Source organism: Taeniopygia guttata, chromosome 1, assembly GCF_048771995.1.
Source record: "Taeniopygia guttata chromosome 1, bTaeGut7.mat, whole genome shotgun sequence".
In the NCBI taxonomy this organism is placed as follows: domain Eukaryota; kingdom Metazoa; phylum Chordata; class Aves; order Passeriformes; family Estrildidae; genus Taeniopygia; species Taeniopygia guttata.
Window position 1 is genome coordinate 39,503,142 of NC_133024.1, and position 25,998 is coordinate 39,529,139.

The following is a 25,998-nucleotide window of genomic DNA, read 5'->3' on the forward strand; positions in this document are numbered from 1 at the left end:
CTGCTGCTTCAAAACTTTTTCAAATAGGTTAACTTTATCCCAGTCTTTATGTTGGACCAGATGTCATCTGTTTGCACTTCTGAAAATTTAAGAGGCTCAAGTCCCCAGAGCTTGGGGTTTTATTTTTAATTTTATGCAGCAACTTCTTTCCATTACTAACGTCTCCAGTTTGTTAATTATCTGCTATAACTGAAAGCTTTCATGATAAGGCTCTGAATCTTCTGCTGTTTGCCGAAGGCCTGAAGAATTATGCGTCAAATTTACACACAATTCTGCTTATCCCCCTAGAAAATTTACTTATAACTCTAATTATAAAGCCATGAGGAGTATATCCAGATGTTCTAGGGGAGGACAAAATATAGTGGTTGCCACTACCATTATACAGCTGTGTACTAAAACACGGCCAATGTACACCTTTCAAAAACTACTATTTTCAAAGACTTCCTCCAGGAACCTGAGAAAGCTTGTCATAAATAGAAGGGGAACAGCAAGAGAAGCTTTCATTATCTCTAAATATACACTGCCAGTGCTGTTACAAACCCAGATGAGGGGAAGAAATTTGTGCAGCTAATTGTCTTCTTGAAAATTCACTCCCTATCTAATATTCTGCAACTGGTCAAGAAAGAACAGTGAAATATCCCAATAGTAATGGTATTGCTCAGATAGCTCTCCATGCGGGAAAGAAAAAATACATTATGCTTTGCTTAAAAGAAGAGAGACTGAATGAAAACAAGTACAAAACAAATAAGAAAAGAGCTCAGAAATGACTAAGACTGCAGATGTACTGTATCCACTCTTTGATTGTCCACTGCAGACACTGCGATAGAGATTAAGGTGTTAGTTGACAGATAGTCAGACAACTGGACCAGATACGCAAAATGCAGCTAGGTTGTCTTAAAGTGTATAGCAATAACAGTACTGTAACAAAGTACTATTTATGCTGATTATAACTCACTGTCCATGCAATAAACTCTGAACATAAATGCCATAAAACATCTCACAGTCTTAGAGTGGTGGAGTAGAGCAGGAACTGACCTTGCAAAGGATACACACAATCAAATGAAACTTTAACCTGTTTAAAATCTGCGTGCCATTTTCCTTCCAAAGAAAGATAAAAGTGATACTCATACAAATCCACTTAATTCCTGATTATATTAAAGGAAAAGATACAAATACCTCCTTGTAGAAATATTGCTGATGTGAAGTTAAAAAGAAGGAAGCAAACATTAAAAGCTGTCATTCATAAGAAAGATGTATTTTGACAAGAATATTGAGTTAAAAATAGTGTGTAACCCAATGTTTATGGCATGAGTGCCGTAAAGTAGTTTTTCAAAGTAACCCTATAAACTTCACAAAGAATGATGATAAAGACCACAAAGTCAAGTCTTTATGACTTCAAAAAAAAAAAACCACAAAAAAGAAAGCATTTGTTTTCCTTCCATCTCTACCTGTAAAAACAGTAACCAGTGAAAATCACCTCCTCACCAGTAAATCCTCACTATTGTCATAAATAGATGTAGTATGCACCAAAAAAAATTAGCAAAAATGCTTCTGGCTTTAACGTTCACTTTGAAAATATTGAGAAATGGAGCCTCATAAGTTATTCATAAGATCAGAATTAATGCAGTCACTATTCCTGGCTTCTGATTAAATGCTGTCTTGTAACCTAGTAACACTGGCAATAATGACCAGATAATAATTTTCTGCGAATTGAGTCAATGAAGGGAAGCTTTGATGTGTCAAGTTGCAACGTTACTTGTCCAAGAGAAATATGTCTGGAGACCCAATCACAGTTGTGGAGACAATTGTCTTCTGTGTTTGTATGAGATAGTGTATCCAGACAAAGTCCATTTCTAATGAGAGATTCATTCTCTCTCTTCCACTGTGATAGTTAATACAGTGGGAGATGGCGATGAAGGAACAGAAATTTTCAATCTTAGAATAATAAAAAAAGGAATTGTAAGTGAGGGGTTTTTTCCAACTCATCCTCACTGACAGTAGCGGACAGAATTCACTGAATATGACGTTGAGCTGTAAATCCTCTGATAGACTTCCATATATTATACAGGACTACAAAAGTGCATAAAATTGTGTCACTCATCACTAGTATCTTATCTTGCTAGAGGCTTCAATATAAGAGACAAGCAAAAGACACAGAGAAAAAACTCATATTAGCATTGCCAGTTAAAGATCAGAGTTGTGTAAGAATCCCCAGCAAATTCCAGAATTAATCCAAAATCTTTATTCTCCTGAATCTAAACCACAAAAAGGTCAGTTTTTGAAAATTAGCCAGAAACTACCTGGGATAGAAAAAAAAAATAAATACAAAGAAAAGTTAGTAAAGAAAACTGCAAACACACGTGTGCACACACACACACATATTTGTAGACCACAGAGGTTCAGAAAGCATAAACCATTGAAATGGAATCACTGAAGCAGAGAAAAATCTCAGAGAATAGGAGTTATACAATAATTACTCAGATTATGCGTAAATTAAAAAGAGTCCTAAGTACTTGTGGAAGGCAAAGGGGAAAAAAGGAAATGAAAAGAAGGCACAGAAGGCCAGAAAAGTATTAAATTTTATAGCAGAAGTTGCCATTGCCACAGGGGGAAAAATTAAATTAAAAAAAAAAAAAAAAAAAAAAGGAGAATAAAGGAAGGATTAGAATCAGCCTGAATCCTGAGGACAGCCATTAGGGAGAGGCAAAAGAGTGGGAACCCACTAGATAGATGTGTGGATGGATGCGAGGCGGCCGAGAAGGAGCCGTCAGGAGGCTGCTGTGGCGGCGCGGCGCCGGCAGCCTTGCCCCGGGCTGCGCGGGGCGGGGGCCGCGGGGAGGGCGCGGGGCGCTCCGCGGGGCCGGGGCGAGGCGGGGCGCTGCCGGCTGCCGGGAGGGGATGCACATAAACGCGGGTGGATGATGGGGAAGGGGAAAGCGAGAGCAGCGGCTACCGGAGCCGCGGCGTTCTGGGCGCCGGCCGCGTCGTGGCTGCCCCGGGCGTGCCTCCAGCCGGAGCAGCCGCGGTGTAAAGAAGGAGAGGGTGCGGTGCGGTGCGGTGCGGTGCGGTGCGGTAGCAGCCGCGGCTCCCGGGCTCCCGGCTCCGGCTGCAGAGCGAGGGGGTAGGGAGGGTCATAACCGCTGGAGAGGAATAAAACGCATTAAAAAAAAAAAAAAAATCTTAAGAAACCAATCGACCTGGAAGGACGATGGGGAAGGGGATGAGAAGGAGAGAGGAGAGGATGGGGTCAGAAAGTGGTGGATGGAAGAGGCTGGTATCTTGGGTTAGAGGAGCAGGAGATCAGAGGACAGCTCTCGCCAACTTGCCCTCTTGCCTTCACGCTCCGGGGCAGAGGAGTGAAGAGGAGAATCGGGAGAAAGGTGGAGAGGAGCAGGAGGCGGAGGAGAGCGGGAGGAGGGGGGTCCTTGCGCGCTTAGGGGTAGGGGCGAGCGGCGATGGGAGATGGCACTCACATAAACACACATCCACATCATCTATACATCCGCACGCGTCCAGGCAGGGGCGGGCAGAGCCTCCGCCGCCCCCCCGGGAGCAGCCGGAGGAGGCGCCTCGGTCCCCTCGCCGGGAGGGGGCACGGCGGGGCCGGGAGGGGCTCGCGGGAGCTGCCGGCGCGGATGCCTTCACCTGGGGCTTTCCATCACTGAGCGAGCCGAGGAGAAGAGGCGGTCGGGTCTGGAGAACTACCTCTGGATGGTTTAAAAAAAAAGAGAGGAAAAAAAAAAGGGAAAAAACCCAACACTGCAATCCTCTGCTCCCCCAGGCTCAGCACCATAAGGGACTACTATATTTGAGGCTGTCAAGAGGATGGGAGAGAGAGACTGAGTCAGGGCGAGAGAGACGGTGCCACAGCAGCGGTAAGTGTCTTTGCCGTTCCCCCAGCTAGGCACTGATTTCCCTGGTTAGACTTTGGAGTGTGTGCAGATTATTTGTTGTAATATCTATCGCAGCATCTCTGTGAGCCGTCTACTGTGAAGCCAGCAATGGTGAGAGATCCCATTTTTGGGCTGCAGGTTTATGTGTTTTGCTTTTTTGTTTTGAATCTTATGTTGAAATTGTCATAATTGAGCAGAAAAGTTGAAGTAGAAATTACTGCGATCTGCTATATGCTTCCTGTCATTTAACTGGGGAGCAAACTACTGCAGTGAATGAGTTGTGAAGAGAGATGTACACATCTTTTAATACAAATACATACTCCAGAGAAGGAATGCCTATTCAAATGTGCTAATTTTTTATATTTGGGAGAGCTACCATGCTAATGCTTGAGGGTGAATCAGGAAATAACACAGCGAATTGAGTTTATAGTGATGCACTAAAAGTTGTGTTGTTTGGGAGTTTTGAATGATACTTGGCTGTGCGATAAACAGTTATCTCTGGAATTAGAAAAGTGCAGTGCCAGGACTCTTCTCCTTTGCTGACAGGCAGAGGAGATGAAATTACATAAAGATGCAACGACTTTTTGTCTCTGATGTGAGAACAGTTAATAAGACTATGTGGAATGTCTGTGAACTGGCTAGAAGATGAACTGAGAGTTATTGTGACATAGAGCATGAAACTATATTTTTAAGTTTTTTAAGTTAGAAAAGAAAATCCGTGACTGCATATGTACTTCTTCAGCTGTTTAGTTACACGTCTATTAAGCTCAGAAACTCAATGTAACAGAAGTTATACAAGATAGTGTAATGTGAGTACATAGGACATAATTTTTCTCTGTGTTGCAATATTTCAGAAATGTAGCTTAAAGTTTTTTCAATTTTTTTCTGTTTGTTTAAAAAGTAGTACTTCCTAGGAATGACACAATTTTAGTTGTTTTTGGTTTTTTAAATGAAGGAACTGGTGCCAGGTTTTTTTTGTTTGTTTGGTTGGTTGGTTGGTTGGTTGGTTTTTTTATTGGTTTTTTTTTTTTTTTTTTTTTGTGGAGTTCCAGCATTCCCCTAGACTTCAGTGAGCTGTTGATGAGACCCTGAAGTTTGAAACTGCAAATAAATTATACACTCACTATTAGCCAAAAGCTATGGGGGGGGGGGGGGGGGGGAGGATTCTTGATAGTTAAAATTTGAATGATATTTTCCAGTTAATAAAAGTGCCTTTAATTCTTGCTAAGTTATAGTACCACTCCTTCAGAAGTACTTTATGACAAACAACAGCACAAGATAGGTTCACTCTGATTAATATTATTATTAATATTATTATAGGAGTTAATTAAAGAATTAGCAATAACTGAAACATTACTTTAAAAAGCTCAAGTAGAGCTCAAAAGCTCTAGTAAATTTCTAAAAATATATTTAATAAATATAACAGTTACTATAACACTTACCTACACATTTTCAAGTAAAACAAAACAAAATAAAACAAGAAAAACAAAAAAACCCCAAACCCTAATCTCCTCCCTGAAACCCCTTGTCTATCTTGTTGTGAGGGAAAACACAAACTCTTGTTTAGCAGTTTGAAGTATGCTGAAAGGAAGACAGAAAACTAAGATGTGAACTATTGTAACTGAGGAATGTTTTATGTACAGTGGCCTTCAGTAGACTTACACTGTTGATATACTATGGGAATATTTAAAAGATGTGCTTAAGAAGACAAAGTTTCAGAAGACAACAAATATATTATGGAGTGTGAAGTGTTAAGCACTCTTGAAGGTGATAACAGCTAAGTAGTTTTATAAGTGGACTATTGAACAAGCAGTACTTCTGTTTCATACATTTACAAAGCAAATGTCTAAGCAAAGGAAGTCAGAACTCTCAGAGCATGACAGGAAAGTGTGATGATAACTAGGGATATAAAAATATAGGTTTTAGGTTTTTTGGTCAATATGAAGCTGAAGGTCGTATTTTGAATTCTAGGTAAAAATATCGGGAGAAGGCATCTTAATTTCATTTTATAACAAGGGCTAAGAATATACTAAGAATGAAAATAGAAAATAAAAACATCTCACGGGCTGAATTCTATTTGAGAACTTGAAAGAAAGCTTTGAAAACAGGTCTTGAGGAAAAATATAGTAGCTAAGATAAAGGTGTGATTAAGAGCTCTGCTGTTAGAAAATAATAAAGGGCAACTTTAAGAAATGCATATCTTGGAGGACTGCTAGCACAGATTCAATACAGGAAGGTCATGACTGGCAAATTTGCTTGAGTCCCCTGAATAAGTTGCTGACATGGTGAACTATTGGGGAATCAGTGATATGATTTATGGGAGTTTCAGAAAATATCCAGTTCTGTGCTCCACAAAATATTGATTTGGAGAGTAAATTTTTGAAGGAGTGCTGGAATGAATTCAAACCTTACTTAGGCATAGGGACCAGAGGGTGTCAGTAAAGGTAAAGAGCTCTGTATGGAAAGAGGAGGTTAAAAGTATGATGCTTTAAGTGACAGTCTGAGATCCAGGTTTCTTTCCTGCTTGTTGCAAATCTGGTATGTTCAAAAAGGATTAATCTGATGTGCTAGAAATACAGAAAAATCTGTACCACTGAACAGATTCAACCCTCTGGATGTTTTCTCATTAGATTATTGATAGAAATATTTATTTTAAATAATTAATGCAAGTCTTTACAAAAGACATCTTAGAAATCTGTATGTTAAGAATATATGTACCAAGGTATTGAGACATGTGAGGTGAATTGGTTCAGTGGCACTGAAAAAACAATAGTCCTGACTGATTTTGTCTTTCTGCTTGTAGCCTGCAACACAGATTTTAGTTCCTACAAATGTAATGAAAAATTTGCCACTGTTGGTCTGCTCCCTCCTTATGCTCCTGCTAAAGCTTCTGCATTGTACTTTCTCTCATTTTCAGAACAACCTCAATCATTTAAACAATTTTTTGTTCTCTAAAATGCTAAATAAAATCCACCACAGTTTATACTGCATTCTTAATTCCCTGAGAATCAATGTGAAATAGACATTTGGTTGCTAATACTATATTGGTAGGTGGTTCACAGTATATTTTCTTCCTTCTGTGCATGACTTCTCTGATGCTTTTTCTCAGGGTCTGTTACATCCTGGATTACTAAGTTTTAAGCATCTTACAAGGAAAAAGTTCTCTTTCTGGAAGTGATGGAGTCCCTACAGATTCTTATCTCCGGAGTGATTTTGATCAATAACACTCTATTAGGGGATGGGTTTGCAGATTATGTAATTGTTGAAACTTTATAAGATAGATACGTTCTTATCTTGCTTAAAGATTTCAAAGCCTCATAATGTTTATGTATGTATGTTTAGATGTGTTCACACACACACACACACACATATTAAAGAGCAATGATTCTGTGTCTTTGCAAGCTGGAATTACAGCAACAGTAACATTTTCTAGTTAGTGGAAGGAAATGTAATCTGTTTATTTTTATAATTAATTTCTTGGTTGATTTATGAAAATATCTCTAAGTGTGTGAGCCATAAGAAAATTTGGTCTTTGCTTATGTGCTGATATCTAAAAGGAAGTTCAGAATTTCTCACTGTATTTCTTAAAGGCAAAAAATCAATTCTAAGGTGTTGCAAGAGGATATGTAATAAGGGAAATATTATGTCAGATTCTGTATGTTGTGAATGTAATAAAGCATTAGAATTTCTATCCATGCTACAGCTGATGTTCTTGATTACAACATGCTCATACTTATTCTGTGTAGTCATCCACTCAGACTAGCTCCCAAGCTTAGAGAGCCATGAGGTTATGTCAGAATGATGCATGCTGTCATGTACTAGTTACACCACCATAGCTCACCTCTTTACCTCTCCTTCAGGACCAAACTTACATGTCAGTCTTGGGAAAAATTGATAACTCTTCTCCATTCCCATACCTAGAAATAGAAAATACATCAAACCCTTTCCATCCATCAGAAAGCTCTTTTGGGAATTTCTTTTTTCAGCATGCTCTTAAAGGTTTTCTTGTAAATGGTGTTAAAACATGATGCGGTCTTTGGAGAACCTTCAGCTGCTGAAACTACAAGCAGACAAACTTTGTAGGTAGTTCACTGCAGTTTCTGAGGGGGGTAAAGAATGACAACTTTTCACTCAACATACAGAGACTTTGGCTTCAGCCTCCTTGGGAGTGAAAATCAGTTTTTAATAGTTAAGGAGTTACTATATATTTATTGAGACTCTTAGCCTTCAAATAATTTTGATCAAGGCTAAATATATGGCTTTGTAATTGATGTAGGCATAGTATCAGTCCAGTCTTTTGGGTGTCTTCCCTTACCAAATATTATCACTTTGCAAGAATTCACAAATCCCATTTTATTTTTTTTGGTTTATAGTCTTCATTGAGTACATGATAGACATTGTCCAGTGGCTGTGACATTCCTGCTATAGATAGCAACCACCCCGCTATGCATTCGACCAGGAGTAGTGGCCGCACAGATGGGCAAATGGAGAAGATTGTTTGGTCATAATAACAGAAGAAGCTGATCTAAAAGCATAACATCCTTATAATAATATTTTGGGAAGATATTCAGGCACTAAACTTGAGAAGTTGTAATTCTTTCTCAGCCGTGAAGAGACATATTCAGAAGATATGTTTGCTCCAATATTATCCCCACAAATGTGCCCTCAAAACTAAATGGTAAATGGCAAGAATATTAGCAGAAATTTATGTCTGGGAAAGATGATTAGTGATTAACTGTTTAAGAACACAAATATCATATGTTCTGAAAGAAGACCCATTGTCCCCTTTAGCTTACTCCACAGACTTCCATATGCCATTTACTCTTGATTATTCTCAGGTTTCTGCATATACTTGACATGTAATAAACAAAACCACACCAAAATGAGTCATTGAAGTCACAGTATATGCTTTATTTCTTCTTCACAAGTGGTTCTCACAGAGAACATTTTCCAAAAGTTAAGTATTACAGACACTCCAATAAATTACTCTGGAAAGGCTGGAACACTTGGGTGATATGAAGTGTCTGACAAAGTCATTCAACTTCATTGATGTAATCATGATAATTATTTATCTTTACATTTATTCTTGTGATAGCTTGGATGGGGGGCAAGCTATAAAGAATGGAGGAAGCAGAAAATACTAACAACTTCAGGAACCATTCCTACATAGGAATTTTAGTATGCGTAGAACAAAAATGCATTCAAAGTTCTGGGCATAGAGATGAATTAAAATTCAGTTAATTTTGTTTTTCCTATGCTTATTAATTTCTTTCCTGTAAGTATTAATTGCCTGGAATACTGTACTACAGCCCTCTTTCTGGACCAAAGTAATGGTATTGAACTTTGTATGTATAGTGGCACTCTAAAAACCAAACCCCCCACCAAGGTATATTTCTGTACCTACTGTATAGGTTGCTAAAGTTCAACAATTGTATATATAAATCTATAAATTTTAGATTTTTCTTTTTTACTTTAGCTTATAGGTACTTCTTTTCTCATATATTTTAAGAGATGCAGATGCCACTTTAAAATGCAGTTGCCTCAACCGTCTAATTCCCATTACAAGTCTATACTAAATAATATTTAGATTAGAACTCTGATTGCCCTAGATATTTTTTATTAGCAAGGTCCTTTATTCCATTATAAACCTTATCATCATCGTGACAAATAGGCATGATAATCATAAATCTAGATTGTGTTGCACTGAGGGCTCTAAACAAAAAATGGTCCCTGAATCATAGAACGTATGGCTTAACTCAGACTTCTTTTTTTTTTTTTGGATGTTATGTCTGACCTTTGAAGAGCTTATAGCTAAGGGAAGACATCTGTGTTTCACAACCATGCTACCATGATCATGTAGAGATGTCTTCAAGATCACCTCCCACCCGAGAAAAAAAGCCCAAGATACTATCTGCAACAATATGACATGTAATAATCACACATAAATGCTACAAAATGTCTTGAATATTTGTCTGAAAACTGTAGCAGCAGTCCACAATTACTTCTGAAATATATACTTTTTAGATCCTTTTCTAAATTAAATAACTCTTCAGGTTACCAAAACCTCATGCAGATTAAAACTTATTAAAAACAAGTATATGGATTTTCACATTAAATTATTTTAAAAGATAAGTTCTCTCAATTAAGACTTTTTTGTTTTGCTTTTTCATTAAAAAATAATGAATTAAATAAAATAAAGAATTTACTCACTCTTGTACCACAACCTTATTCTTTATTGAGCTTTTGACTTTTGCACATCTGAGTGATACAAGGTCTTGATTCCTCAGACTCATGCTGTGCAAGATACTAAAAATGTTCTTACTCCCCTTTAACATATGCAGTGTCATGTATTGTTTCTGCTTACATAAAACTCAGCTCAGGGAATCTGGGAATAAAGCCATGACTTCTCTGGTGTCATAAAGTCTCTCTGATGTGTGTGTGCACAGCTTTTAAACTCAAAACCAGCTGCGTAGTATTTCCTCTTTTTGGACTTTAGAAGATATTCCTTGGACGTTGAAACAGCTTCAGACTGAGGAAGACTTTCTGTAACATGTTTGTGAAGAGGCATAATTGAAAATGTATTCCAGATCAGATGACCAGGGAGAATAATTTATTAAGAGGGACATTGGAATATAAAGATAATTTAGAAAAACATGATATATAGCTGAAATGTCTGCAGTTTTGTTTTCCCCCTTGCATATCACAACTGACTGATTACTAAGATCTAAGTATTTATTTGTCTTATCAATCACTTTGTGCCTGAGTCATTCACTGATGGGCCTAATCCTCTGTTTGTGACTTCAGAAGGCATCTCTGGAGGAAATTTGAATGTCATCAGCAACAAATTGAGATATTACTGAAAGCATCAGGTAGGAGGAAGATGTCAGCACAAGGGGCATATTACTCAACAACTGGAGAAAATAAGCAGCATCAAAGCAAAGCAATTCAGTTGAATTTGATTAAATTCTTGCATATTTTCTACTAAGTAGAAGCAAGACAGACTGATTGGTTCAAATAATGCAAAATCCCAAAGTTCTTCCCTAGAAAATAAATACAGGTTGAGAATACTGGGAAGCATGAACTGTATAGGAGCACTAAAGAGTCTACACTTGAAAGGTCATTACTTAATGTCTGTTATCTCTGTAAGTTTTCATTAAGTATCCATAAATTACTATCAAGATTCTCTGTCAATCTTTGCAAAATAGTTCCTTTGGAGCAGCATGACTTTAATTGTAAAGGAATTTGCCAAGGATTTCTTTCAAAGCTTACAAAAATATGTTGAAATTATAAACAATATGTGCATGATTATATAGGATTATAGGATTTGTGAATGAGAATAATGTGTGAAAGAATATTTATCATAGTTTTTTGTTATTTTGTTTCAACAGAAAATGATTAGTAGTTTCATATGCCACATTCTGCATCAAATAAAAGCTGGCATATGAGAAAATACAGTCAGTTCAACACTCGTGATGTTTAGTGAAGATAATGTCTATATCAAAAATGGCATGCTAGTTTCACATATTATCTAAGGTCTAAAAAATTAAAGCAGGCTTCTTTTCTAAGGATAGGTTTAAAGCCAAAACGGTGTAGAATATGAGATACTTCTCTAAAATCTGTAATGGACACACTTGCTCTTTGAAACCTACAGTAGAGCAACTGAGAAGCTCAGGGGATCCCAAGTTTATCTAAAAACTACCTGTAGGTGGTATAATAAGATCTAGAATATTTTGCAGTGGAAAAAAAACAGACTATAAATAGCTGTATGCAAGGCAGTGATTTTGGACTTTTTGTTATTATTTCTGGTTTTTTTATAGAATTGTAATGATATAACAGCAAAGCAAATACAAAGATTTACCTTATATTGAGACTTTCTTTGATTTGGCTGAGAAAAACTACAACTGTTAACTTGAAAATAAAAATTAAATGGAACAAAATCAGCTTCCAGCAGCAAGCGCACTAAACACAGAGTTGTTTTAATTTATAATATAGGTCAGATTTTAAGGCAACTAAGAGATATAGGAATGCTTTTCATTTTTTTAGAAGACAGACACTTTATCAGATTATTAATAGAGGTCCTATTGCAGGAGATTTTTATTACTTTCTACTAAATTTTCTGTTATTAATTACTGTGTATAAAGATATTCTTGGATTTGTATCGTGAGTTATAATTATTACTTCTCAGTGTAGTCTGCTTTATTGCCATTTTCCTTTTATTTCCTCATCACCTGAGGTTTTCCCACATGTTGGCTGGCATGAAATTAGTTTTTTTCATTTGTATGCTTAGTTTGCCTTTTCTGTAATTTGTATTTTATTGCTAATGTCAGACAAAGAAGGAGACGAAGGAAGTATTGAGAACACAATCCTTCATCAGTTCCCATTGCCGCTCATAAGGCAGTAAATAAATATACTCTGTTATTGCAGTAAAGTCAGAGTCCTTGTGCCTTGAGATACATTAAAGAGACTCTCTAGCACTCCAAGAACTGCCAAATTAGATGATGCCAAGGGAAAAGAAAGAAAAAAGGAATAAGAAAAAAGCACTTTCACATAAAATTCACACTGCATTTAACAAGCATAAGAGAAAAACACTTATCCAAAGCTGAAAGTACAGGTCACTACAGCTTGAATTTAAGAGCAAGGCTTTTCACTGAGTGGCTGCAAACACAGGCCGGGGAGTGCAGAAATTGTGAGAACCACGCAGTGATGGATCCCCTTTTCTCTGCTTGGTGCTGAATGAGGGGAAGAAGGGGGAAGTCCACATAAATTATTCACCTTTTGTGTCACAGACTTACACCTGCAAATGGATAATCCCTCTATCAGTGCTGTGGAGGGTCACACAGCACACACACAAAATGCTGTTCTGTGTTATTGAGTTTTTTTGATATACTGGGTAAAAACTCTCACCTGAGCACCACTGAGAATCAGGTATTGTGCCTATCAGCCTGTCAAGTTATATTTCTCCGAAAAATACTATAGTTACCTGTACGAAATGTTTGGGGCATAGAGTAGATTTTTAATATTTCTTCTCACTCAAAGCATGCATTTAAAGAGTGTCTTTTTAAATACAATGAAAGCAAGCAGATAAAATCTATTGGCCACTAGCAGCTGCTGACGGCTGTTTTCATTAACAATTTGTGCATCCCTTTAATGCCTCTTCTAGATCTTTTTCGTCATTGCCTCAATAGGGTCAGATCCTCACATTTTGCCTTGTAATTGTCATCAGGCTTTTGTGGCTAGTCTTTACTCAGGACTCAAAACCTTCAAGAGACAAATTCTCTGCTGACATAAGCAAGTTCAGCAATGCTAAATTTGGTGGAATCATGACTGCTCATTTTAGGACCGCTTCCCCACCTTGAATTTTCCTGCAATCCTCTACCTCTATGAAGCATATTTTGCCATTGGCAGTGACTGAGGAATTCTAGGTTGGATTTAAAATCCAACCAAATGTATTCTGGCTATGCTAGTGACAAGCAGAGCTGCACAAAAATTACCCATTTTTGTTCTGTAAGTGTCCATCTGCAGCAAAGATGATTTTCTGCCTAAATATTTTATTCTTCTGTGAATGTGCAAAAATATTATTTTTTCCCCTCCTGCCGGTTCTGCTGACAAGCAGAACTTTTTCATACAGCTCTATAATTAGGCTCCAGAGTCCTGTGGAGACACACAGCAGAGTGGTAGGCTTTATATTCTGCAACACTCAAAAGTTGCAGTTCACAGACCTGTGTGCTCCCACTTCTTTGCAAGCTATAACTAGACTCTTCCATTCCCTTCGGATTGGTACCCCCATGTCTAACAAAAATGAGAATTTTCAGTGTTTCTAGCCCTAAACTACAAATCAACACTCAGCCACTGTGTGAAACTTTTGACAGAAAGGAATGGAGTTTCGGGTCATCATGGAAAATACCAGCTGATGGATATTGTATTATTATTACTTCAAGTAGTGCAATAAAACTATAACATTTATATAAAAACTTATAACTCTAATTGTATTTTCACATAATTCTTTACAGCACGAATGTGAATTTTTGTTGTGGCTTCTGTCACATTACAGTGTTCCTGATCACAAAACCCAATGATGGTGTTCCTATAGCAAAAATATAGCTGTAAAGAAATAGGTCACTAGTAGAATTTGTATGTGGAATATTATATATTGCTATTGTATGGCCTTTGGGGATACGTTCCATTTTTCCTTTAAGAAAGCCTTCAAGCCATTTAATGTTCAAACACGATACTTTAGAGAACATGAATCTTTGCTACTTCAAGCCAAAGATAGCCACAAACACCAGTAAATTGGTAACTTTACTTTTACCTCCTAAAAATTATTAACATCGGAGATTTCACAATTAACTAATCTTCTCTCCAAACCCTTTAGAAATATGAACTGATATGATTTTCTTAGCTTTGTATTGATGCAGTTTGGAGAAAAAGGTTTTCACATTACAGCTAATGTGAGTTGTTGCTTAATCTTAGCACTGCTAACAGCAAGAAAATTTCCTGTCCTTAGCTCATTTTTACAGGTTTAATTAATAATGTAGACAGTTGAGTCTGCCTGCTTGAAATAAAATAATTAGCAGAGAGCAAACAAACATTTTAGGTTTCACTTTATCAATGGTGTGGTGTCACTTTAAATATTTAACGTTTTGTTCTGAGTGACCAACCATTTCTTAAAAAGTGCCTGATTATCCTGAGAATTCAAGCAAGAAAGCTGAGCTATGAGAAAAGGTAGTCTCCTGTAACTGCTTCTGACCAGCATGGGCTACAAGAAATGATGTGTTAAAATGAATGTTGAAAATGAGGGTATGTAAAGGTAGACCTGTCAGAAAAGGAATGGTAAAAAAATCAGGGAGGAGGGCAAGAGGATAGAAAAGTATGTAATGCAGCTCAGTGACTAACTGATTAGTTAGATCTCCATTTGAGGTCTTACAGGAGACAAGTGTCTCATGTACATTTAAATCTCAGGTAGTGATTTACTCCTCTGTATATTCAGGGCAAGAAAAATTTAAAAAAATATCTCTCTTAGTCAAATGTATTGGCTTTTTCTTCTAAATATTGTTGTTCTGGGGAAGAGCAGACCCAGACCCTGCCAGGAAAGCAGTCAGAGCTTATGTGTTGAGCATGCTGAAGCCAGTAGTGATTGCAGCTTTGACCCAGGGAAACAAGTATACATGTTCTGAGAAACTTCATACACAATCTTAAACTAAGCCTTCACTCAACAAACCTTGACTGCATTTCAGTGAAGGAATCTTAGGTGCAGTCCTGAACAAGTACCTTGAAGAAAGGAATGCTAATTACACTTAATCTTTACTTCATGGCATGGAATAGTACTTTTGGATTATAGCCATTTTGTACTTCTATCAGAAACATTCAAAATCACATTCCTTAATCTTAAAAATGTCCTTATTTTTGTAGATTATGTCTAGTAAACCCCAATATCTCTTTTTTATCAGGTTTTATCTTTCTTATTATAAAACTCACAAAAATATTGAATATTTGACAAACACATAATAAAATTTTTAAACAATCTTTTTGATTCAGTCAAATGTAGTTCCCTTTCAGTGGCATAAAATATGCAGAAAAATGGGTCTCCATTTGTTTTTTTCAGGAGACTAGATAAAGATGCAACCAGTATCATGTGAGGCTAGTGAATAATATTATTTTATGGTTGGTGTAAACTCAAAAAAGAATCTGCAAGGTTCTTACTGCCCACTTTGATAAATTAGCTCTATTACTGCAGCCCATGATGAGGCTTCTGAGCTGTAACACACAAGAGTTTTCCCTCCAGCTCTTTTTGTTAATCATGATCACATTTAGAGACTTAACTGTTTTTTATATTTCACACTGGATTTGCAGGATTGACAGGAAAGCCACAAAAATATTTGCTTACCTGCAGTGTTTGGTACAAAACCCACTGCACAATGTTTAATATGACTCCCTGGTGTGTTATTTGTGTAGGGTAACTTTCTAGAGAAAGATCAAGCTTTGGTTTTATTTTTCAGTAGGGCATGCTGTCTTCAACACTTTAAAGACAGTGCTGCAGGTCCCTTTCCATTTGAGTAGGAGAAGTTCCCTGGAAGTGTGCTATAAAGTGGCAGGAGGTTTTGATAGGGTTTGGCTACAGCCTCAGTGGGAAACTGGCTCCATCTCATCCTTGTGCTGGGTGGGAGATTTTCATCTCTCAGTGACACCAACACAACAGCACTGAAGCATTAGCTATCTGAATCATTGTCACTGTTTTTTTTTTTTTTCCCCTTTGGAAACAATCAACAAATTATCACAGTTATTTAACAAAAGGGAGACTTAAAGGAGCTTCCAAATGAAGTTATTCTATTTTTTATTTATTCATTTGTAGTAATCTTTGATGACCACATTTGGATGTTTATTTGTTAATGAAAGTCCAAGGGTGGATGTGAAAAAATAAACACTTTATTTTGTTCAAATATTTTATTTCTTTTACACTATTTATCTTTTCCAGATTAAAAATGTCATTTTGCTGTATTAAAAATAAAATTCCATTCCTGACTGGGATTTTGCTGGTGATTGTCATAAAACTGAAAAACCTATTTTTAATCCAGTTCATCTATTAATCACAACTGGTTCTGAACAACCAAAGACCTCATTTTCACACTGTATCTATTCTTCCATCTGTAGAAACTGATGATGCAAGCATAAAGGAAGGAGTCCGTTAACTGCTCATCCTCTCTTCATGGCTTTTTCTGTGTCACAGAAAACTCTAAAACTGGCAGCAAAAAGCATTTAGAACAGATCACTTTGTTGCCAAGGTAATAAAATCCATGAGCTTTCAGAATAAGCAGATTTATTGTATGATATTAAATGTTCATGACTGACTAAGAAAAAAATGCTAGCAGCTTTTCATGGGAGGTAAGGTGTGCATCTTTTGGAATAGCAGTTTACAATTTTGGGGTAGTTTGTAGAGCTTATACTAGATGAGGTGTGCACCTCTCTGAGGTGCACACCTCTTTAATTACTCAAGACTGCCAAGCCAAAAGCCTCTGCATCCCAAGCTGTTATTTTAAGTGTATGTATGCATGAATGCACAGGAAAAGGAAATATCGGATTTTTTTTTTCAATTTTGCAAGTAAAATTCAAAAGATTTTGAACTGTGATGGTCACCTGTGATTTCTGAGACATGACTGTCCTCAGTAAGGGAAAGTGACCAGGAAACAGTCAATTTTCAAGCATTCAATCTCAACTGGGATTTAGTTTGTCTTATTTGTAACTTCTGCTCCCAGTATATAAAAAATATGACTTGAAATTTTGATTAATATGTTTTTTACTGCACCATTAAGCTTGTCTAGTTTACTAGCAGCATGGGGAAACTCACAAATACAACATTTTTTCTGTTCTCCAAATACAAATAAACAAGCTTGTGCAGACATCCTCAAGGACCTGCATCCTGAAATACATTTATAGAAGTTAATGTTCAGTGGATATTTATGGGAAAATTGAAGTAAATCATGTCAAGATTCATATTACCAAGGTCCTGAATTGGGGGAAAGAATTCATTTTAGTGGAGATAAAATATCCCTCCAGCCAGAGAAAGAAGATACTCCAGAGCACTGGACTGAACACAGGTGCCTTGTCATTGAAACCTCCATGGTTTTCAGCCTGTCCACTGTGGCTCTGTGAGCGAGTGTTCCCCTTGGAACTGAAGTTTTAGGAGAGGAATCCACAGCACAGTAAATACTGATGATCTTTCTCAACTCTCATCTACCTCATTTGTCAACATGATGAATCTGTATATACTCAAGGTTTTAAAAGATAATGTGGCTTGCTATGGGCTCTAATGGGGACTTTTTTTTTTTTTTAAATAGCATGGAGTGTTGTGGTTCAGAGTAATTTTATTTCAATATGTTCATTTTTTGTGTAAACAGTGGTCTGTTGCCATTTGGTCACATACACGCTGTTTTGCTACAGTAGCTGTTCATCAAAGTGTTGACATTTCATTTTAGTGCACATTTGGAAAACAGATATTGTTAGCGGGGATGTTGTTTTGCTTTGACTTGGGAAATGCCATATAGTGTATGTGAAAGCTCTGTGCACTTCAAGGAGTTTTCTCCCAGACAAAAATTCCCAGACATTTTAGAAGGAAAATTAGCCACTTCATCCCCAACTTCTTTCACACCAAGTGAAGCCTGCAATAACTGCAGGTAGAGTTAAAACAAATAAATGGAAGCACTTCCTCACACAGCATGAGGTCACTCCTCAGAGTGACCTCATAGTTCATGGATTTGATTTTTTAAAGGGCTGGATAATTTTATGACCAATAACAATATTTTTAGTTTTGCATGCTAAGTGAGGTATAATTGGATTTCCTGCTTCATAGCATCAGCTACAGGGTCACTATATCACTAGAGAGACCAGGAAAGGATTTATTTACACACACCCACATATATTCATACCCATGCACACTTCTGCATGCAACAATGAATTTCAGTGATGTGTACGAGGGAATTCTCTGAATTATTGTGCCAGTAGCTCTGAATAGTTCAGGCCGGCATCTACATCTCAACAGGAGCCATGCAGAGGAACTGTAATAATTGCAATACATGTGGAGCATGTGAAAATTGTGGGCACTTTGTCCATTTTTCAAATGGACAATGGCAAGTCTGGACCTCCTCACAGGAGGGAAAGAATTTGTGTAAAGTCCAGCTTCTAATATTCAAAAAGCTTCTGGCATTATGAAAGCCTTATCAATACCAGAGTGGCAGCTGTAGACACAGTCACTAAAATGTGATTGTGTTTCATTAGCACTTCATTCTTTCTCCTATCATGGTCATTTCAGAAATCAACAGGAATATAAAAATAGGGGAGTATATCATAGATGCACTTTTAAAGTACTACTTTTTTAGTAATTCTCTTGGTGAAAATTAAAAATTGATCTAAAAATTCGGACAATAATTGCTGCAGAGAAAATCCAGGTTATGAGTATGACAAAGTAGCACATGAAGACTCTTTTTATCTTACTATTTTTCCTAACATGTTATCTACACTGGCACATGAACCTATGAAATAATAGGCTGAATAGTAAGGTTATTAAAGGTATCATATATCATTATCAGCTCTTTTGGCTACCAGAATAAGATCTTGAAACCTTTTCTATCACTGAAACTAACTGTAGAATAGGATAAGGGTCAGACACCAGAAAGAAGCCAAAATCTGTATGCTCAGCATGCAGGTGCTTAGAGCATGCCAGAGGCAAACAGTGATGACCAGGACAAGCCCTATATCCTGCTGAGGCCACCACAGTTTGACCCAGTCATTAACAGTGCATGTCACTGAGTCTCTTCTTTAGAGAGTTAGGTTTTTAGAACAAAAGTACAACACTCATTCTGTTAAAATGCAAGAGGATAAATTTCATTACTGGACTGTATGTAGTTTGAGCCAGCCCCCACGTGTGAGTCATGAGTTCAGTTTTGTGAAGGGGCCAGGGAATAGGCAAATGTATAGGTATGTTGCCATTGCATGGTTAGTGGTCTCTGATCTTTGCAGGAAGGAATTAGCTTGTTCTGCTGAATGGACACAGAGGAAGCTTCCAGCTGAATGCTGTAGGAGGTTTCATTGCTCTTAAGAATTGAATCAATGTGAGGGAGTCCTCTGTTCTGCTGCCAGAAATGTATCTGCTAAATAGAAAATAATGAAACAGTCAGCAGTAGATCCAAGCACTCCACAAAACTTAAGTTTCTATGGTCTCACAAGATTTATTTAGTTTATTTCCAGTTGCTGTTTCATTTACTTTAGAACTAATAAGGAAAGGTGTGAACTGCAGTTCATACTTCCAACAAATCAGCCTCTTGCAGATTGCCTTATCCCTAGCCAGCCTGCCTAGGTTGTGTTGTAAAGTGTGATTGTAGGTAGCACACTCATAACTGAAAAATTACAGCTAAAAGCATCCCCTTTAACTTACAGTCTATTCCTCTTACACAGTGGGAAATTGTACCAGGAAGCTCAAACTAATAAAGTGTGTGTGATCTTACATATCACAGAATGGCAAAGTTGGAAGGAACCACAGTTGACAATCTGGTACAGCCTCAATCAAATGTAAATTATGAACTGGCTGATGCAGGTGATATTTCAATTTTCTGAAGAGTGGTAGACAATAAAAATGCAGAGGAAGTATAATTACATAAGAGCCAAAGATAATTTTATAACCTTAATGATAGGCTTGATATCAATAATTATTTGACTATGATGAAACTATTAAAAGTATGTTAAACAGAAAGTAGGCCAGCATATTATTATAGCAAGGTGAGTCCAGAGGGCAGACTGGAAAAAAAAAAAAAAAGGTAAAAAAATAGCTGTTTAATTTTATCTGTGAAAATTTCTGACTAGTCATATAGAGAGTATTGGAGAATCAAGGGAAAAGCCCTCCCAGTTCTGTGAAAGGATAGGGCAAATTTGGTCATTATATAGATATTTTTTCTCAAAGACAACAATTTACCTCAAAGAGCATCAAAAAGCAGTATATTTGTAGGATAATACAGAGTAAATACGTCAGTAATGGGTAGAAAATTTAATTTATACAGAGATAATAATTTTGTTTGTTTTGTTGAATCCATTTGTAGGATTCTGCACCAGGAAGAATGTTGAGGAAAACCATCACCATAGACAAAAACCCAAAGAGATTGGAATACATGTCAGGAGAACTACTACAAGAAGACAAAAGGATTAGATGGCATTTTTTAAGACAGAAGTACAAGGGAATTGTGTATGATATTTCAGACTACATGGTCTGAATTCTGTTGAATTCTATTCTGTGTAATTCAGGACTCCCCATACTTAAAAAATTTGGCCTCCAAATTAAATACTATGTTTCGCCTAATTGTTACTGAAAGCCAAAGATAAAGCAGAGCATCTGGAATGGTATTATGCAGATTCAAACAAGCCCATGAGCCTTCATTCTATATTAATTCCTGGAAAGGCATCATTTAAAAAGGAAGGATGAGAGTGAAAAAAGCAACAACATGGAAAAGGCAACAGAGTATCCTAATTACTTTATGTTCTTTCAATTATAAATATATACTAGTTTATGCCATACAACATTTTCATGTAAGAGAACTATCTACGGGGAAATGGGTTGTATATGTGTTTGTACTGGGTATCACTGAAGCAGTGTCATTTTCTGTCTACTGGTGGTCTAGAAGATGATGGCTAACTCATCCCAAATGAAAGAACTGTACTTCCTTTCCAGACTTTCCTGAATGTTTGCTTTCCTTTATTCCTCATTTTATTGTTTTAGAACCCCAAACCAAAAGTAATTTCCAGTAAAAAATATAAGTTTGTCCTTTGTGTATGGAAAGCATAATTAAATTACTGATGCTTTAAAAGATGGAGTTTAGATCCTATTAAGCAGATTTCTATTCGTATTGATGAATTAATTTGACATCTGCTTACTATGTAAAATATTGCTGCTATCATCTAATGACCAGACATTCTGGCTCCATTCACTGGAAGTGTCATTCAATAGCTGCTCTTTAGCACAAATGTTGTGTTACACAGAATGATGGAGTATTGCAAATTTAATATATTTTAATTATTTTTTCTAATGTCGTGATTGAGCATTATGAAGCAGGTGTTCTGTAACAGTCAAACACAGTGCATTATCTACGAAGCAATTTTATTAAAATTGTTAGAAATGTTTGTGTCTGAAATGTCTGAAAGCTTTAAAATTCATGTAGGGATATTATCCTCTGCCTAGTCATTTCCTTGGAATACAAATGCATGCAAATTTTAATTTCCTTACACACAAGAATTTTTCAAGAAAAATGAGTGTTCCTTAGGTCATTCCATTTAATTTGCAATCTTTATACTTTAGCATTCTCTCTGCCATTTCTGAATGCTAAAAAAAATATCCTATAAATCAATAGAAACACTGCCAGGAGTTGGACTGCCACATCTTGCTGGACACTACATTATTGTTATGAGGTGCTGTGTGCATTCACTATGCGTTGATTCCGCAGCACAAGAATTGGACTGCAAATAAACTTGCAGTTTTGGATTAAGAAGATGCTCAACAGGAATAACATCAATAAATTACTCTTTAAATAGGAGGTACACTGACTTACTCAATAAGTAATACTATTTAATTTGGGAGCTTTTTGCAGTAGTGTGAGAACATTCCCCTTGGGCTTTTCCTCAGAAAAGACTGACATTATGTTTCAGGGAAGAAGGAGAGAAAATTACAACAGCCCTACCCTTGAATCAAGATTAAAAGCCTTCCTCTTTAATGTGCTCAAGCATAGTGAAATGTTGGGGTAGGAGGGAAGGAGGAACTTGGATTGAGTGGGAAAGTGGATGGTGATTCTCTAACATGCTGCTGTCAGAAAGCTGTGGGAAAAGGCAAGAGGCCTGAGGAGTGACAGAAGGCTTGTTTGCATAAGCCCTTGTGTTAGGTAGGTGGTTTCAAAGATTTAGCTTCAGCACTGACATCGCAAAATCTCTAGGCAGACCATGGGACATAGCACCACATCTTGCACAAGTATTGTGATGAGGAAAGAATAGCAAACAGAGTAATGATATCTATTTGTTATAAATCATATAGTGACATTAAGTTAAACTATATAAACTGTTGCAGGAAATGCAAAGCGTGTTTGTTTTTTATTGAATTTATCTGGGATCATTTTATAAAAAAAAAAAAATTCTGAAAAGTTTAAGGGTATTTTGTGAGAACACAGAGGTAGGCTCCAAAATCCAAATTCAGATGCTGAATATAAGTGGCCTTCAGAAAAGTTTAGCTGCCAGTGGCTCTCTTTGTCTCCCTTCAGTGGCAGATTATGTCTCTCTGCTTTATGTTTTAAATTGGTTTAGCTGACACAACATAAAATAATATACTTCTGAAAATCTAACTTAATTTATTACATCTTTACTACAGTATTTTATTTGACCTACAGCATGAGAGGGGATGCTATGTCCCAGCATGTGTCCTTCCTGCAAATTTTATTTCTAAAAATACAGGCAGAAAAGACACTGAAGGAAAGCTAATGATCAATTATGCTGGATAGGATCAGGGAAATATTTACTTACCCAAATGTCAGCAATTACTATGTCAGTCTTGATATTTCAGTACATCACCTATAGTAACTTTCAAAGGAATGCAGTCCATTCAGTGTTTTAATCTCTTTTCTGTTGGTGTTTCCTTTTAAAACTTCAAACACACCTAGAAACTCCCAGGATCTATATGTACTCTGCAGCTGTCTCCATCAGCCCACTTATTTGATCCTACCTTCAGAAAGATCTTATTCTTTATGCTAATTATTAATTAATTAGGTGTAGATTTTGTATTTGCATAGCAGATCATTTCCCAGCAGCCCTGGCTAACTGGAGAAGTCCCAGGTGAGTGGAGATTACCCAGTATGACGCCCATCTATAAGAATGGCAGAGGGAGGATTTGGAGAACAATAGCCCTGTCAGTCTGACTTTGGTTCTGAGGAACGACATGGAGCAGATCATCTTGGATGCAATCATGTAGAACATGTGGGATAACCAGGAAAGCCATGTCCTGCTTAACCAACCTGATCTCCTTCTATGACAAGTAGACCTGCTTAGTAGATGAAAGGAAGGTTTTGGTTATTGTCTACGTGGACTTTATAAAGCCTTTGACACCATTTCCCACAGTGCTCTCCTGAAGAAACTGGCTCTGCATGGTGTGGACAGGAGTACCCTTTGTCGAGTAAAAAACTGTCTGGACAGCCAGGCTCAGAGTGATTGGAGTTACATCAGCTTGAGGCCAGTTACAGCTGGTGCTTCCTAGGGCTCAGTATTGGAGCCAACCCCATTTATCAACAAGTTGAATGAGGAAATGGAGTGTACCCTCAGATTGCAGATGACTCCAAGTTGGATGGAAGTGTTGATCTTCTGGAGGGTAGGAAGCTTCTACTGGGGGATCTGGATAGGTTGGATTGATGGACCAAAGCCAATTGTATGAGATTCAGTAAGGTCAAGTGCTGCATCCTGCTCTTGGGTCACAACATCCCCAGTGCTACCAGCTGGAGGCAGGGGCTGGGAAGCTACCCAGTGGAAGGGGACCTGGGGGTGCTGGTCAACAGCAGCAGTACATGACAAGGTGGCCAAGAAGGCCAATGGAAACCTGGCCTGGATCAGCACTGCTGTGGCAAACAAGACCAGGGCTGTGACTGTCCCCTTGTATACAGCACTGGTGAGGTCACACCTCGAGTGCTGTGCTCAGTTCTGGGCCTCTCACTGCAAGAAAGACATTGAGGGGCTGGAGTGAGTCCAGAGGGGAAGGGTCTGGAGCACAGATCCTATGAGGAGCAGCTGAAGGGCTGGGGGTGTTTAGCCTGGAGAAAAGGAGGCTCAGAGGCACCCTATTTCCACAACTGCCTGAAGGAGGGTGTAGCCAGGTGGGGTCAGTCTCTTCTCCCAGGTAGCAAGTGGCAGGACAAGGGGAAAACACATCAAGTGGCACCAAGGCATATTTAGACTAGATATTAGGAAAAAATTCTTCTATAAAAGGATTATCAAGCATTGAACCAGGTTGTCCAGGGATGTGGCGGAATGATCATCCCTGGAGGTATTTAAAAGACTTGTGGATGTGGTTCTTAGGAGCATGATTTAGTGATGGACTTGGCAGTGCTGGGATAATGGTTGGACTTAAGGTCCTTAGGGTCTTTTCCAATCTAATCAATGTTATGACTTTATGATCTATGGAAAGTAATTGGACAGGTCTTTTTCACTGTTTATCCTTGTATCAAATGAGATTTTGTTAACAAAGAAAAATACATGAAATGCTTTGCTCTTAAGGTCAGGATAAATACTTTCTAGGAATTCTGTGGCCATTCCTTGTATTCTCAAACAGAGATTTTTTTTTTTTTTTAATTTTCCAAGGTTTTAGTAGAAGTGCTGTAGCATGGGAAGATGGAGCGCTCTACACTGACTGAGGAGAGATAGAGTCTACAAGGCAGTTGCAGTGGGAATTGTAAAGCCTCTGAGCCTTAGTCTGACTGTCTGTGAAACAGATATGATAGTTATCCATCTTTAAAATCTCCAGTGACTACATCTAGAGGAATGTTTTTATTACTGAGCCTGAGCTGGTGATGTTTAAATGCAGGTAGAGTCACATCACCTGCTTTCTCTGACAAGCCTAATGAGATGCCCACTAAGATGGACACCATGGCCTTACTGAACTTAGTAGAAACACTCCCAATGTGTTAATTAGGCTTTCAAAATATTAGCACGTGCTACATTTTTAAAATTGGCAGTAACATTGCTTTCTATTCATGAATTCATGTCAAGTGTTGCTTTGTTTGTCAAAGCAGCGCAGTGTTTTGTTTACAGATCAATTTTCTCAAAAGCAGCGAAAAGTGTTTGACAAAATAAGAGAATGTTCTGGTTAAAGGTGGTAAACCTTTTCCAATATGTTGTTCATTGTATTTCTTTTGAAATTTTATTACATTAATTTCTGTGTTGACTCTAAAGTATTGAAATCACTATTTGAAATAAAAATATGACTGATTTTTTTCTCTCCTGGGGTATTTGATTCTGTATTTTACATTTTTGAGTGATTGCTTCAACAGTGTAAATCTTCCTAACATAAATTTCATATGTTCTGAGATATTTACAGAGAAAGTACCCCTGCAAGCAAACAAAAGGCAAATGAAAGATCTCATGTCTTACTAAATTAAGTGAAAATGTTTTTTTTACCTTAAAAGAATTTTTAGTTTTCATTAGTGATCACTCAGTGATTTATAACTTAAAAGTAAATTAAAAGGTTTAGGAAAATGAAATAATCATCCTTAAATACTCAAATAGCAGATTTTGATTCCCAATTTACTTGTCATATGGAGCTGAATGAAATCAGCATTGTATTTAAGATTTCAGATTTAGATTTTTAAAAGGTGCATTTAGGAAGAAGTTCTGTACAGGTTTGCATTGTGTGTATATACATGCATATACACATAAGGATTTTGTTTACATGCACATGTAAAAACCTACTTCTTATTTTCGCTTACAGTGACAGGCTCATGAATGACAAGAATGAACTGCCCTTTCTATAATTCAGTAGCATAATAAAATCATGCATGTAAAGTAATTTCCAGAATAACCCTTTTCAAGTCTTTCATTTTGCCTA

At 37.3% G+C, this 25,998-nt stretch overlaps 1 protein-coding gene and 1 long non-coding RNA gene across 17 annotated transcripts in view; one reads left to right on the forward strand and one right to left on the reverse strand.

Moving 5' to 3' along the window:
* Nucleotides 1-25,998, reverse strand: part of LOC115494625 (uncharacterized) — a 294,952-nt gene that overhangs the window by 236,649 nt on the left and 32,305 nt on the right. The window lies entirely within an intron of this gene.
* The window catches only part of CNTN5 (contactin 5), a 592,916-nt gene continuing 569,606 nt past the window's right edge, over nt 2,689-25,998 (forward strand). For 3 of the 13 annotated variants that reach the window (XM_072927371.1, XM_072927347.1, XM_032747569.3), the window contains exons 1-2: nt 2,690-3,042; nt 3,782-3,875. The gene's annotated coding sequence lies outside the window, so the exon portion shown is untranslated. The other 10 variants (XM_072927376.1, XM_030269747.4, XM_032747574.3 and 7 more) reach the window with 7 other exon arrangements.